At 41.5% G+C, this 14,418-nt stretch overlaps 1 protein-coding gene across 1 annotated transcript in view; it reads left to right on the top strand.

The window, feature by feature from the left end:
• Positions 1-2,220: 2,220 nt before the first annotated feature.
• Positions 2,221-14,418, top strand: part of ACSL4 (acyl-CoA synthetase long chain family member 4) — an 86,612-nt gene continuing 74,414 nt past the window's right edge. The window contains exon 1 of the mRNA XM_049644171.1: positions 2,221-2,247. The gene's annotated coding sequence lies outside the window, so the exon portion shown is untranslated. The remainder of the gene's footprint in view (positions 2,248-14,418) is intronic.

The following is a 14,418-nucleotide window of genomic DNA, read 5'->3' as shown; positions in this document are numbered from 1 at the left end:
TAGGAATGCTTGAGGGTTTCCGATGACAAGAAATTAAACAAGGTTTTGTCTGGACCTTGAAGGAGTGAGAAAGGAAAGCTAGAAATAGTATGGATACACTTGATTTCCTTTTTGGAGTTGTAGCTCTTCTTCCGGCTTCATCCTGGGTGTGGTTAACCGTAGAAGGGGAGATCTGGTATGTGATAAAGGTAGCCAGGACTGTCTGTATTAATGAATAACCTAAGTGATAAAGATCTTGAAACATTCAAGTAGTTTCTTGGTCTGATAAATATATCTATATCCATATATACACACATGCATATGCACAGGTATGTATGTATACAAATTCATACATACCAACAAAACCTGATAGCTTTAGGGTTTCCTTTTTACCTTGTAACGCTGGAGGAACTTCAGTAAACTGAGGACTCAGTGTTCAGAGGAGATTACCTAGTTGAAGAGGTCTGAGCTAAATGATAGGTAGTGAAGGAAATGGACCAAAGTATTCTTTAATTGTAAGTTCTTTTTCTTCTTAGTCCAACAGATTGACTTACGTGCTATACTGGGTCTGTCCTGTGTCTGTGTTTTAATTTCATGACTAGACACTAAATTTGTTGAGGGCAGGGATGATCATTCCTTATATTTCATTTGTGTTAACCCTGCTATGGATGACAGGGCTCTGTATACTGCAGACACCCAGTGAATTATATAGCTGGCAAATTATTACTTATTTCTGTTATTGCAACAAGATCTCATAAAATAAACGTGAGAAATTCGTTTGAAGTCCAGAACTCTCTAGGTCAATCTCGAAAAAGGAAGTTCATGATTGCCTTAGTAATATTTGTAGGCATATTAAATGTAAGTGGGCGGGCCTGTTGGAAATTGAGTAATCCCAGTTCAGAATAAGTATGTTGGCCTCCAACCACCATGGTGTGACCTGGGATGCTTATTAAAAAATAAAATTTCTCAGTCCCCCTCAGATCCTAAACAGAGTATCCGGAGGTTGTAGCTATAGGCACCCATAGTTTAACAAGCACCCAAGATGATCTGGATGCATGGTAAAGTTAACAATGACTCTAGCCTGTAGGGTGACAAGTAATTCTATGGGAAGATGGGAAATAGCAAGTGAAATGAAATGTCCATTGCTAGCAGGAATAGGAAGTTAGTCCTCCATTATGCATCAGGGAGCTTGGAAGAATATTGGTGCTTTTTACTTCTTCTGGTGATATATTCTTGCAGTTTGTCATGGCTCATTTACAATTATGGTCTGTCCCTTTTGCAGTCTTGAGGCAGTTCACCAGCATTCTATTTTTAACAGCAATTTCTTGAATCTCTTGGGAACGGTCTTTGTAGGACTGGCTCATGAGCTACGATCATGGCCAGTAAAATGTCAAAATGCCGCGGTGACCCTTATCAGCTGTCGGCTCTTTTGCCATTACACCACGGTGGGAAGGAAAGACATAAAGTGAACCCCCCTCCTCCCCATTCTTTTGGTATTTCATAAGCGAGAGGGAGCTGGGGTCTTAACGCAGTGAGAGGCGAGGTGAAAGGAACAAGGACATTGGCTCAGGCTTGGAGGAGCAGTATGCCTTTAATCAAAGAATAGGATCTCCCTCAGAAGAAAGAGAGGCTAGGTCCAAAGATGAGTATCTGTAAAGGGCAGCTGGAAGATGACCCGAGGGGAACTTTCATCCTGGGGCTGAGTCCTAGGAAGCCAGCACAGGTGCGGGCGATGGGCGCGTCCCAGACCTCGCTGAAATCGGATAGGCTCCAGGCCCTTCCGAAAGCACACTTGATAACGCGGCCAGCCGGCCCGCCCTCCCGGCGACTCGGAAGCCAGAGCGAGAGGCTGCGGCGAGCCAGCGAGGAGCCGTTAGTCGACTCGGCTCGCCCGCAGCGCCCTCCCTCGCCTCGGGAAGCCCTCTCGGCCCCGCCTCCTCGGCTGACGTCCGGGGCGAGCGGAGGCGGGAGCGTGGGTGGGCCGAGACGTCGGCCGCCCGCGATTCGGCCGGCTCAGCCACACCACCGCGCGCCCCCGCTCCGCCCGCCCCTCCGGGCGCGTCTTTTCCGGGCTCGCGCCGCGCCGCGCCGCGCCTCGTCCCGCCTCCGCCGGCCGTCCGGGTGCGCGCGGGCCGCTGCGGCTTTTTCTCCGGCCTCCGTGGCGCGCCCCTCCTCGCCCCAGCGCTAGCGGGCACGCGGTTTTTCCGCGGGCTTTCCGGGTGCCAGGAGCGGGCCGGCTGCGAAGACGCCGTGTGGACCGCGTCTCCGGTAAGTATAGCCCCGGCTGCTGACCCTTGTCGCGGTAGGGGCCCCAGCTCCGGCGGCGCCGCCGTCCCGCACCTGAGCCCCGCGGAGGTGGAGAGGACGTCCCAGTTCCCGGAATGGGCTCTCTTTCTTTGGGAGCCCGGCCGATCTACCCGCCCGCCTCCCTCCCGGTGCTGGGAAGATTCCCGGGGGTCTCTGTGTCTTCTCCTCCGAAGTCCAGGGTCCTCGAGAGCCCTGCCTCCTTCTCTTCCTGCCACCCACCGTCCTCCATCCCCCGAGGGCCAGAAGCATCTTCCCGACCGGGCTTACTGTGCGTTGCCTTTACCCTTTGCGAAGGAGCACATCAAGTGCTTGCCAGACCTCCAGACGACCTTTAGGGCGCCCCTAGACCTCAACTCCATCTTGTCCCTTCGGGGTCGCTCTGTCTCCGAGTGCTCTGTGGTCCCTCTGGTCCTAGCAGCATCCGCCCTTCGGATTTGAGGGATGCCCTGCCTTCCCAGCTCTTCCTGGCTTCCGTATCTTTAGGTGCGTTAGAAAACGGCTGAATTCTAGCAGAAGCGTGCTCTTCACCCCCCCCCCCGCCCCCCGTTCTGTCTACATCCCTGTCCTCATGAATGCCTTATATTTAGCATCAGCTTCATTCACTTCCTCTTCCTCTCATTTGAGGACCCTACAGAAAGAATTGCGGCTGATGTCTGTAGCACATAGAAAAATCGGGGAGAATATGATTCATTGCCTAACCCCCATCAAGGGGTTACATATTTTAAAAAGGACGTCATATTTTCTCCGCACTCCAGCATCTCCTCCTTGAAAGGCATTTCCCCACCCTCTTGAAATTAATTTTGCTATAGTCTCTCACCTTAAAAAAAAATCAGCCATGGCTCCAAGAAACGACGGTGAGTTGCTGAATAAGTAAGTGGGCTGCTTTACTGGTTAAGTCCTTAATCAATGCCTCAGTTTCTACATCTGCAAAAATGAGGATGTTGAACTAGAGCACAAATAAGGTTCCTCTAGTGTTTTGATTCTAGGACCTCTAAATTCATGCTTAGTTACATGTTGCTGTGTAACAGAGATTTAACCTAATTAAAGTCCCATTTCCTGGTAGTTGCTCGTCACTTTAGTTTTTCTTTTATTCTGCCTCTAATACTTTTAACTGTTCTTGATACCTAAGGCAGCATGCAATGGAAGATTCAATTACAGGACTGTCAATGAGGATATCAGTCAAGCTTTTTATAGCATAAGGCCTCTTGAATTATAAAATAGCTCTCTTTTTCGATTGAAGCTACTAACGTGTGAGACATGTAAGACTCCTGTTGGAGTTAACACCCTCTCCACACTTTCTTTGGGTGGAGGATGAAACGTTACACCGTTAGTATACTCGCACCATAGAATAAAGTACCATATTGTTCTGATACTAGAAGGAATTTGACACTTAAACATCCATGGGAAGGTGCACTGCAACAATTAAAAGCTTTTCCCCTAAAAACCCTATTAAAAAATTAATGATTCAGATTAACATTTTTGTTTGTGTTTTGGGTAGGTGTGGGATGGGTGGAGATAAGAGAGTCTTGCCCAATTCAATTTAAGAGGAGAAATGAATTGGGACTCTGGAGAGGCTCTGAATCCAGCCCTAGCCAATTGTATAACCTTGAACAAGTCACCTAACCTCTCTTGGTTTTTGCATCTGTAAAAGCCTCTTGATGGTTGGCAGAGTGAGCCATAAGTCTCCCAATTTGAATTCTTTGTTCTTATACTGATAGATATATGATTATATGATGTAAGCAGCACTAACATTGTGGCCTAAATCCTTAGTTATAACAGTTGTTGAGAATGTTTTTCTCAAACATCTGCATATGCTTGCTCCAATTTATGTGTGCATAATTCATAACCTATCTTATCAAATGAGTATATGTGGAAGTCTATAAATTGGGAGGCATTTTACAAAAGTTGGGTGTTGTTAACTTCTGCTTGCAAGTGAAACGTGCATAGAACACTTTAAAAAACATTCATGTCTTTCAGAAATTTGAAAGTGAATATATACATACCGCCTTGTAACTGTAATTGACTAGGAACTTTAAAGAATATGCTGGCATCTTATTCATTCATTTATCACTCATTGAACTTATCTCATTCCTTCAGCTGTCCCTGGTTTTGGTGCCAGGCCACCAGGATATGATGGTTAAGAAAACCCTCTTCGTGAGTTTATAGCCTGGGGTGGTTGTGGTGGGGCTGTGAAGAGATAGATGTATATACAGTTTATATTTATTAACAACAAGAACATTCAAATCAGGGACATAAACAAAATCCTGGGGAAACTTAAACCCCCATAGTGGACTAGGAGATGATTGTATTATAGATTCTCTTCTTGGCGTTCCTTCCCTCCCCCCTTCCTTGACTTTCAATTCCTGAGATGTTAGCAAAAATAAAAGCTTTATTTTTCCACTCCTATCACTGGCTGGCCTTATATATTCTTTTTCTTTCTTTGTCTTTTAACTGGTCATTTTGAGGTAGCTGTAGATTCCCATGCAGTTGTAAGAAATAATACCCTTTTTCTAATTTTCCCCAGTGGTAACATCTGCAGGACTGTAGTATAATATCATGACAAAGAAATTGAAATAGATACAATTCTGGGTGCCTGGGTGGCTCAGTCAGTTAAGCGTCCGACTTCGGCTCAGGTCATGGTCTCACCGTTGGTAGGTTCAAGCCCCGCGTCAGGCTCTCTGCTAATAGCTCGGAGCCTGGAGCCCACTTCAGATTCTGTGTCTCCCTTTCTCTCTGTCCCTCCCCTGCTCACTCTCTCTCTCTCACTCAAAATAAATAAACATTAAAAAATTACAAAAAAAAAAAAAGAAATAGATACAATTCATCCACCTGAATCAGAGGTCACCGGTTTTACATGCAGTCATTTGGGTGTGTGTATTTAGTTTTGTGCAATGTTATCACATGGGTTAATTCATGTAACCACCTCCACAGTAAAGATACAGAACAGTTCCATCACCACAAGGATGCCTGGTGTTGCCCTTTTATAGCCACAGCAGTCCCCCTCCCTCGCTGGCCCCAAGCAGCCACAAATCTGTTTTCCATGCCTATAATTTTGTCATTTCAAGAATGGTATATAAATGGAATCAGACAGTATGTAACATTCTGAGATGGGCTTTTTTCCCACTCAGAGTAATTCCCTGGAGATTCACGTAGGGACTCTAGTATCCAGTTCCTTTTCATTGCTGAGTCCTATTCCATGGTGTAGATGTGCCCCAGTTTCACCATTCACCAGTTGAAGGACATCTGGTTGGTTCATGGTTTTTTATTTTTATTTTTTCCTTTTTAACCTATCATAAATAAAGCTTCTGTGAACAATTGTGTCCTGCTTTTTGTGTGAACGTAAGTTTTCATTTCTTTGGGATACATGCCCAAGAGTGCAGTTGCTGGTTGTAAGGTCATTGCATGTTTCATTTTATTTATTTGTTTATTTTTATTTATATTTAGAGAGAGAGAGCACGCACAAGCATGAGCAGGAGAGGAGGAGAGGGAGAGAGAGAATCCCAAGCAGGCTCCATGCCAAGCACAGAACCTGACACAGGGTTCGATCCCACTACCATGAGATCATGAGTTGAGCCAATCAAGAGTTGGACACTTAACCAACTGAGCCACCCGGACACCTGTATGTTTCATTTTAAAAGCAACTACCAAATTGTTTTCCAGAGTGGCACTTTACATTACCACCAGCAACGTATGAATGAATGCTTTTCATCCTTGCCAGCTGCTGTGGTTACTAGTTTATATTTTAGCCATTGTGATTGCTGTCTAGTGATATCTTGTCATAGTTTTAATTTGCATTTCCCAAATAGCTAATGACGTTGGACATCTTTTCATGTGCTGAGTTGCCATCTCTGTATCCTCTTTGGTGAAATGTATGTTCACATATTTTGTTCATTTTCTAGTTGGATTTATTATTTATTTATTTTTTTGTTTTGTTTTTGGTTTTACTGTTGAGTTCTGAAAGTTCTTTATATATTCTAAATACTAGTCCTTTGTTAGGTACGTGGCTTGCAAATATGTTCTCCCAGTCTATATAGCTTGTCTTTCATCTTCTTCACAGGGAGTTTCAAAGAACAAAAGCCTTTCATTTTGATGAGGTCCAGTTTATCAATTTTTCCTTTTGTGGATGGTGCCTTGGGTGTCCAGGGGTCTGGTGTGCCTTTGTCCCTTAATTTTATTCCTTGCTGGTCTGCATGACACTCAGTATTTCTGTAAGCAGTGTAAACAGTTTTCCTTTTCAGCAATCCTGGAGCTCAAATGCATTCTTTGAATAAGTTGCCTTGATGGCTTCGAGTGTGAATACATACTCACACATGCTCTTGCCATATTAAAATGGCTGCCATCTTTTGTGCCTTGAAAATATAATTTCTGCCTCAACCAGGCTGTGAAGTGTTAAAATTAATCTTTTAAAATTAAAGAGATGCTGATGTGCCAAGGCGATTTTTGGTTTCACTTTCTAAATTAAAACTGGGTAAAAGAGTATGTATGGTTTTTAAATCAAGGTTTCTGTTAAGTGATCCAAAGAACAAATTTGGGCTCTCATTTAAACATACTTTAAAAGTTCACTTCTATGTTCTCAGTAGTGAGGTCACAAATCATGACCATATACTTAAGAGGCTTTTTATACTCACTATTGATTCTCAGAATAATGAATACCAGACTTTTGAATGTGTATGTCTAGACTGTTGCTTTCCTTGTATAGTAGCCACTTAGTGTTCGTTTTGTTTAAAAATAAGCATTAGCTTTAAGGTGACTTACAATTTGATACTTTGAAAAATGGATGTGCTCAAATTATGAGAAGAAGTTACAGGAAAAGGCTAGTGATTAATTTTGAGAGTATTCATTTCTGTAAGGTGGTACTGAAATTATTACTTGTCTCTTCAGTGTCACCATATTTGCTCAGAAGAGTAGACAGCTAGGGTGGTGGATTCCTACTTGATAAAGGTCAATCATTGGTATAAGGCAAAGGCTGGCAAAACAGTGCTGGTGTCCAAATCCTACCCTATTTTTATAAATGAACTTATGTTGGAACACATTCACATCCATTCATTTATGTATTGTCTGGCTGCATTCAAAATGCAACATCAGAGTCAAAACAGAGAATGTATGGCTCTGAAAGCCTATTTACTCTCTGGTCCTTTCCAGAAAAAGTTTGCCCAGAGATAAAACAGCCTTCTAAATTATCACATCCCTGAGTTATAAAGGAAATTTAACAAACTTCACCTTGTCTTTTAGTACTTTTTAGTTACACTTCTATGAGAAATTGTGGTTCAGAAGAGTGTATTCATTTTCTTTCCTATGTCTACAAGGCTTTTGGGTCCAGGAGTAGCATTAAGGAACGGATAGAGGGTTGGGAAAGTTGATTTTGTTGTTCTTGTTAAGTGGGCTATTTCGTTGTGATGTAAATTTTCAGGTAGGGCAACCCGTGAGATTCAGAGAGATGTCCATCCCTTTTGTGATGTCCTTTGGCGATCCTAACTGTAAGCCAGAGTGGTAATGACAGAGCCTGGTACAGCAGTGCTGTTGCTCTGGCTCCCAAACCTTTAAATACATAGGAGTTTGATCTTATCAAGCTCAACTTAGACTGTTGGTTTACTGTTTTGTTTGCATAGCTTTCTTTTGTCTGTTAGAAATTGACACTTTAGTTTTGTTTTTTTTAAACACCCTGTGGGTGATGTCGAAAATGGAAATTGAGTTAGGACAGTTGGCCGTATATTTGGAAAGAAATGGATCCCTACCTCACATCATATACAGAAAGAAATTAAGGGTGTAGTTTAAAATTTTAACTGTATATTTAATGCTTTTCTGGAAAGCATAAGACAACTGTAACAAAGTTAAAATGCAAGAGACAGACTAGGGGAAAATACCATTTACATATGCGATAGAAGCTTTAATTGACTTCTTAACTGACCTACCACATTACATGATGCTCTTCATTTCCTTTGTAAAATACACTGCACTGAACACTTGGGATTTAGTAGGTTGGTCTCTAGTGTGCCAGTATGCTTGAGGACCTACCATTAGAACAGATGCTATTGATACTTAACCTGTGAAAATTCACAGATGAAATGATATGATGTCTGGGGGGATGGGGTGGAAGTATGGAGTGCATCCAGTGGTAAAGGAAAGAAAAGTCAGCACATGTGGATAATTGTTGAAGTTGGGTGATAGTTACATTCAAGTCATTATAACAAAACAAATCCAGTGTTTTGGAGACTTGATGAAAGCAAGTTACTACCATTCAGTTAAGTGTGGGTAAGATTAGATAAAAGATTTATATAAAAAAATTATAAAATCTAAGTGTTTCTTCACTCATTGTGCTTTGTAAGTGTCTTTTAAATTCTTTGAAGTTCTACATTTTCTAAGAATTCAGTTTAAAAATGTTCACAATCAGTGGGCCTGGAGTTAAAGAAAAAAACCTCTTGGCCTCTTGGCCTCCTGGCCCTGTATCAAAAGTTTGATGAGTTGGGGGCTCCTGGATGGCTCAGTTGGTTGAGCGTCTGACTTCAGCTCAGGTCATGATTTCACAGCTTGTGAGTTTGAGCCCTGCATCGGGCTCTGTGCTGACAGCTCAGAGCCTAGAGCCTGCTTCAGATTTTATGTCTCCCTCTCACTCTGCCGTCCCCAGCTTGTGCTCTCTCTCTCAAAATGTAAATAAACATAGAAAAAATTTTTTAAAAAAGTTTGATGGGTGTACATTTACTACTAATGAAGATGAAATGTTTGTCATGTGCATATTTTTATGATTGTTTATTTTAATTGACACTTTTGATTAACTAATCAACTGTTTCGGTTAACTAATTAACTAACATTAGATTAAAAGGATTCTGCTATATACTCTGTTTTCTTCTCTTCAGATCACATAAATCTTTCACCTATTATGAAAAAGACTTTTACTATGTAATATCCATTATATATAAAGAGCTCCTACAAGTCAGTAAGAAAAAGGCACACATTAGAGAAAGTAGCAGAGGGTTATGAAGTGGCATTTCTGAGAATAAGAAATAAAAATGATGAATAAGAAAAAGGATGCTCAAATTCCCTCTAGTAATTAAGGAAATGAAAACCACTTTTCACCAAATACATTGGCAAAACTAAATATAATATCCACTTTTAGCAAAGACATGGGAACTGTCATACACTGTTACTTAGAGTACAAATTGTATGGCTTCTTGATAAAAAAAATACCCAAATCCTCTCATTTTAAAATGTACATATATTTTTTAAAAAATGTATGGTATATTTTGATGCAGCAATACTGTTAGGAAACTAGATATGTATAAGGTTTCACTGAAACTGGTCATAACAGTGAAAACTTAATGGCAACCTGAATATCTGTCAATAGAGGAATGATTTAAATAATGTGCTGTTCTATGGAATACCATAGGGTGTTTGAAGGAAAGAAACCCCTTCAAACCTATGTTTGACTGACACAGGAGTTCCAAAGTACGTTGTTAAAGGAGGGAGGGGAAGGAGGGAGTCTGCACCCTTCATATACCGTGATTCCACTTTTCTAAAAGCAAACAGAACCTTCCTTATGTGTATGGATAATACAAAAAGGTCTGATTGATACATACCATGAGTAGTTACCTCTGGGGGAAAAGGCAGTGTTGCTAACGAAAGGCAGTATAAGGGATATGTTTATTTTTCACCCTGTACAATTCTCTAGTGAATTTCTAACTTTGTGATTACTATTTTGATAGTAATTATACAGATAATAGTATGGAACATTTACACACTGGAGGATACTTATGATCCCATTATTATGCATTATACGATGACACTGTACTAGAAATGTAGTGCCCTGTGTTTAGTGAGCACAGAGGTTTTTTTTTTTTTTTTTTTTTTTGGGTAACTTCTTTCTTTGTTAAAGTACTATTTGTATTTTCTAACTTTCTGCACTGAAAGTGTAAGCGTAAAGAATAAAATCACTGTAATTCCATACCCAGAGAGAGATCTATTATCAACTTTTGGGTATATATGCTTGTGCACACAAAACTGTGTACACACATGTATGGGCACTTGCACACACACATGCACATGTGTATGGTCATGTGCAACCATGTCTTTATACAAGAATGGGTTCTTGCTGTATATACCAATTTGTAATTTGCTTTCTTCAACTTGGCATTATTGTGTGAGCATCTTTCATGATTGGTAGTTATGAATAAGTGAAAAAGACATTTTGTTGGGAAAAGAAAAACACTGCCATGTAAATAGTGTTCCAGTTAAAATAACTGGTTTCTAGGGCAAACTATAATCTTACCAAAAAAAAAAAAAAAGCCGTGGTCACCATAAGTAAATAACCAAGGAATTTTGGAGCGCCTGGGTGGCTCAATCGGTTAAGCGTTCAACTTTGGCTTAGGTCATGATCTCATGGTTTGTGGGTTTGAGCCCCACGTCAGGTTCTATGCTGGAAGCTCAGAGCCTGGAGCCTGCTTCAGATTCTGTGTCTCCCTCTCTCTGCCCCTCCCCCGCTCACTCTCTGTCTCCCTCTCTCTTTCTCTCTCAAAAATAAATAAACATTAAAAAAATTAAAAACAAATAACCAAGGGGCACCTGGGTGGCTCAGTCAGTTAAGTGTCCAACTTCAGCTCAGGTCATGATCTCAGTTTTTGAGTTTGAGCCCTGCGTCAGGCTCTGTGCTGATAGCTCAGAATCTGGAGACTACTTTGGATTCTGTGTCACCCTCTATGCCTCTCCCCTGTTCACACTCTGTCTCTTTCTCTTAAAAATAAACATTAAAAATTTTTTAAAAAACAAATAACCAAGGAATTTTAAAATTCTCAATGTTGGGGCACCTGGGTGGCTCAATCAGTTAAGCGTCTAACTTTGGCTCAGGTCATGATCTCACAGTTCATGGGTTTGAGCCCTGTGTCAGGCTCTGTGCTGACAGTTCAGAGCCTGGAGCCTGCATCGGATTCTGTGTCTCCCTCTCTCTATGCCCCTCCCCCGCTCTCTCTCTCTCTCTCTCTCTCTCTCACTCTTAAAAATAAACATTAAAAAAATTAAAAAAAAACACAAATAATCAAGGAATTTTAAAATTCTCAATGTTGGGGCACCTGGGTGGCTCAATCAGTTAAGCGTCTAACTTCGGCTCAGGTCATGATCTCACTGTTCATGAGTTCGAGCCCTGCATCAGGCTCTGTGCTGACAGCTTGGAGCCTGGAGCCTGCCTCGGATTCGGTGTCTCCCTCCCTCTGCCCCTCTCCCACTCACGCTCTGTCTTTCTCTCTCTCTCTCTCTCTCTCAAAAGTAAATAAACATTAAAAAACACTCAAATTCTCGATGTTGAACCAGTTCAGTTCTGTTTTGAATTTAACCATGAACATGTTCTTTAAATTGTAGTTACTAGTAATGATGTGTAAGTGTGTGATATATCAAAATGTCATTAGCAATCTCTCTTCGGTGGAGTTTGGTTTTAATAAGGATTTTAAAATTGAGCTTGAACAGTTGCTTTGACTCAGAGAACACCCAGCTGCTCTAATTTTTGGCAAAGGTGTGGGCATACTTGTATTCTTTTACAACCTATAAAAGTGAAGAAAGTCTAGGTTATCTGTAGCAGCATGAATCTTTGTGGCATCTCAGTCTGTGGTATATAAAATTGAATATTATGAGAACTGTGTTGGAGGATCAAGTTTGATTTGGGCAAGTATGTCATGTATTCTCTCTCATGTCCTCCTGAAGCACTTATTAAGCACATCCATCGAAGGTTCCTTTATAACCTCTTCCGGGTTTGTGCTGTGGATTTAGAGGTGGAAATACCTTAGTTTACATTACACTGAATACTTTTGATAACTTTAGCCATTTTTAATGAATGCAGTAGAGTACCAGAAGAAGAGTCTACCCCATAGACAATAGCATGAATGTCAAGACCAACGGCATACCTGCTCGTGTTTTTGTTATGGCGATCGGAACAGCGTCACTGTTCTTGAAAGCTGCGCATCTTGGCTTTTTGGAAACTGATTTTGCATTACCAGGATTTTTTCTGTCATCGGGGTTGTCAGGGTAGCAGATTTTACACAGGAGTCAGGATAGACATTCTGTATTACTTGATTAACGAGAGGGGAGCTTGCAAGATTTGGCTATTACAGAGGGCGTTGGAAACATTCCTGTTTTCTCTTAGGTATTCTGTTTATTACCTTTAATATGTGGTTAACGTATTTTAATGCTATAAAAAAGTAATGACAGGGTTTTGAAGGACCACTCCCCTTGGGGTACCTGAGTGATGAGTCATAAAAGATAATCTGGAGAAACGAGCAGAGCTCTTACTGTTGAGATGGTGATCATCACTATGCCCGGAATATGTTAGTTGTTTCTGCTTCTCAAATGAACTGAAAACTGCAAACTTCCCTCACACAGGAAACAGCAACTTGGTCAATGAGCTTAAAATTCAGTTGTGGCTTTGAACACAGAAGAGAAGACAGGACCCTCACCAATATCTCATGGGGTGAATCCAAGTAAAAGATTCTATGTTCCACATGACCACTGAAGATAACTAAGTTGAGAAGTAGCTTAAAAGAAGAGTTGAAAAATCACAACTGGACCAAGGGGTCAAACTGGGCAGAACTAGCTGAATGTGTTTCAGACAAGTAGAGCAGAAAAGAGAAAAGCAGACCAGGGAAATCAGTATTCTCATACCTGGAGCCACAGAAACCTTCAGCATTTGGTCAATTGCAGGGTTGGTCTAAGATGTTTTAAAGTCTTTGGGAAAATATTTGGGATTCCCTTGGTGCCCAGGCAGTTGCTTACCAGGAGTCCATTAGAATTTCTGTGAAGCAAGTAGTTTTATGGAAATTAGAAAAGGTGCAGGGTTCAGGATCACTGTTGGTGAATTATAGCAAGCCGCAGATGGGAAGCTATGTGGTGTTTATTTCCCCCAATAGAAGTATAAGCATTGGCATATCCATTCAAATACAGTTACATTACACATTTTTAAGAAAAATGATTGAACTCATAAGGATGTTGTACAACTCTAAATTTTCCCCCAGAAATTTTTGTATTCCTAGAGTTTGTTTTTAGTGCCAAGTATAGAGCCCGGGATTTTTATGTGGAAGCAGATTTTTAATTTATATATGTATTTATATATGTATATAAATTAATTAATTTTAATATTCTCTTGACCACCAAGAGATTGTTGAGTATTAAAATGTTTGCAGGGCAGTAGCTTTCTTTAGGAAATATCCCCCAAATAATTTATTCTTTACAAGTGGTATCCCTTAAAGGAGTTTTATTTTTAAGTTTGTTTGTTTTGAGAGAGGGAGGGAGGGAGGGAGAGAGAGACACACACACCCAAGACTAACAGCGTGGAGCCTGACAATGCGGGGCTCGAACTCCAGAACCATGAGATCATGACTAGCTGAAATCAGGAGTCAGACACTTAACCAACTGAGCCACCCAGGCGCCTTCCTTTAAGGTAGTTTTAGAAGAGACAGCTGCAAAATGGAAATCTTCATGAAACCTCTGCCTCGTTTTTTTAATTTCTGTTTTGAAATAGAATTCCCCCACCTCACTTTCACAGCATTTCTTTGGGGACTGGGTGGGTAGAAGTGAATGAGAGATGATTCTTGACCCCAGGAATACAGATTATTCAGTGGGCTTAAAACGACACAGCCCTGCTGGCTGTCTCGAATCCTAGCTCAGTGAGCTCACCCTAGAGACTGCCATAACCATAAGCGTTGGGCTCACCCTGGAGACTGCCATAACCATGGCACCCTGGCCCTTGGAAGAAGACATACCAGTGCCCAGATAGTCACCCACTCCCTTTCTCATCTCTATGGTAGCCTGCATTTATGTCCTTGTTCTTTGGTTACATGAAATGTTTGTGTAGAGTGATTGGCCTATGCTTGCAATGATAACATTTGGTGAAATGGGAGAGCTGTCCCTAACACTAACACAACTTTCAGACAGCTGATCTTTTTCTCAACAAGCCCCTAACCCTGAAGATGGCAGTTTTTTAAACCTCTTAGGGAGAAAGTGCTTATGTACAATCTTGTTTCTAGTTGTCCTCAACTGGGGAAGATTGGCCATCTGCCTCCCCGCCTTTGAGTGAAGGGACCTGTCACTTAGGGCACCGCAGGCAGGAAAGAGGAGGTGGATGCTATACTAGGACATTGCCAAAGGAGTGGGAGGAGG

Source organism: Panthera uncia, chromosome X (genome assembly GCF_023721935.1).
Source record: "Panthera uncia isolate 11264 chromosome X, Puncia_PCG_1.0, whole genome shotgun sequence".
Classification (NCBI taxonomy): Eukaryota; Metazoa; Chordata; class Mammalia; order Carnivora; family Felidae; genus Panthera; species Panthera uncia.
The sequence above is the reverse complement of the archived record's forward strand: the minus strand, read 5'-3'. Positions and strand labels throughout refer to the sequence as shown.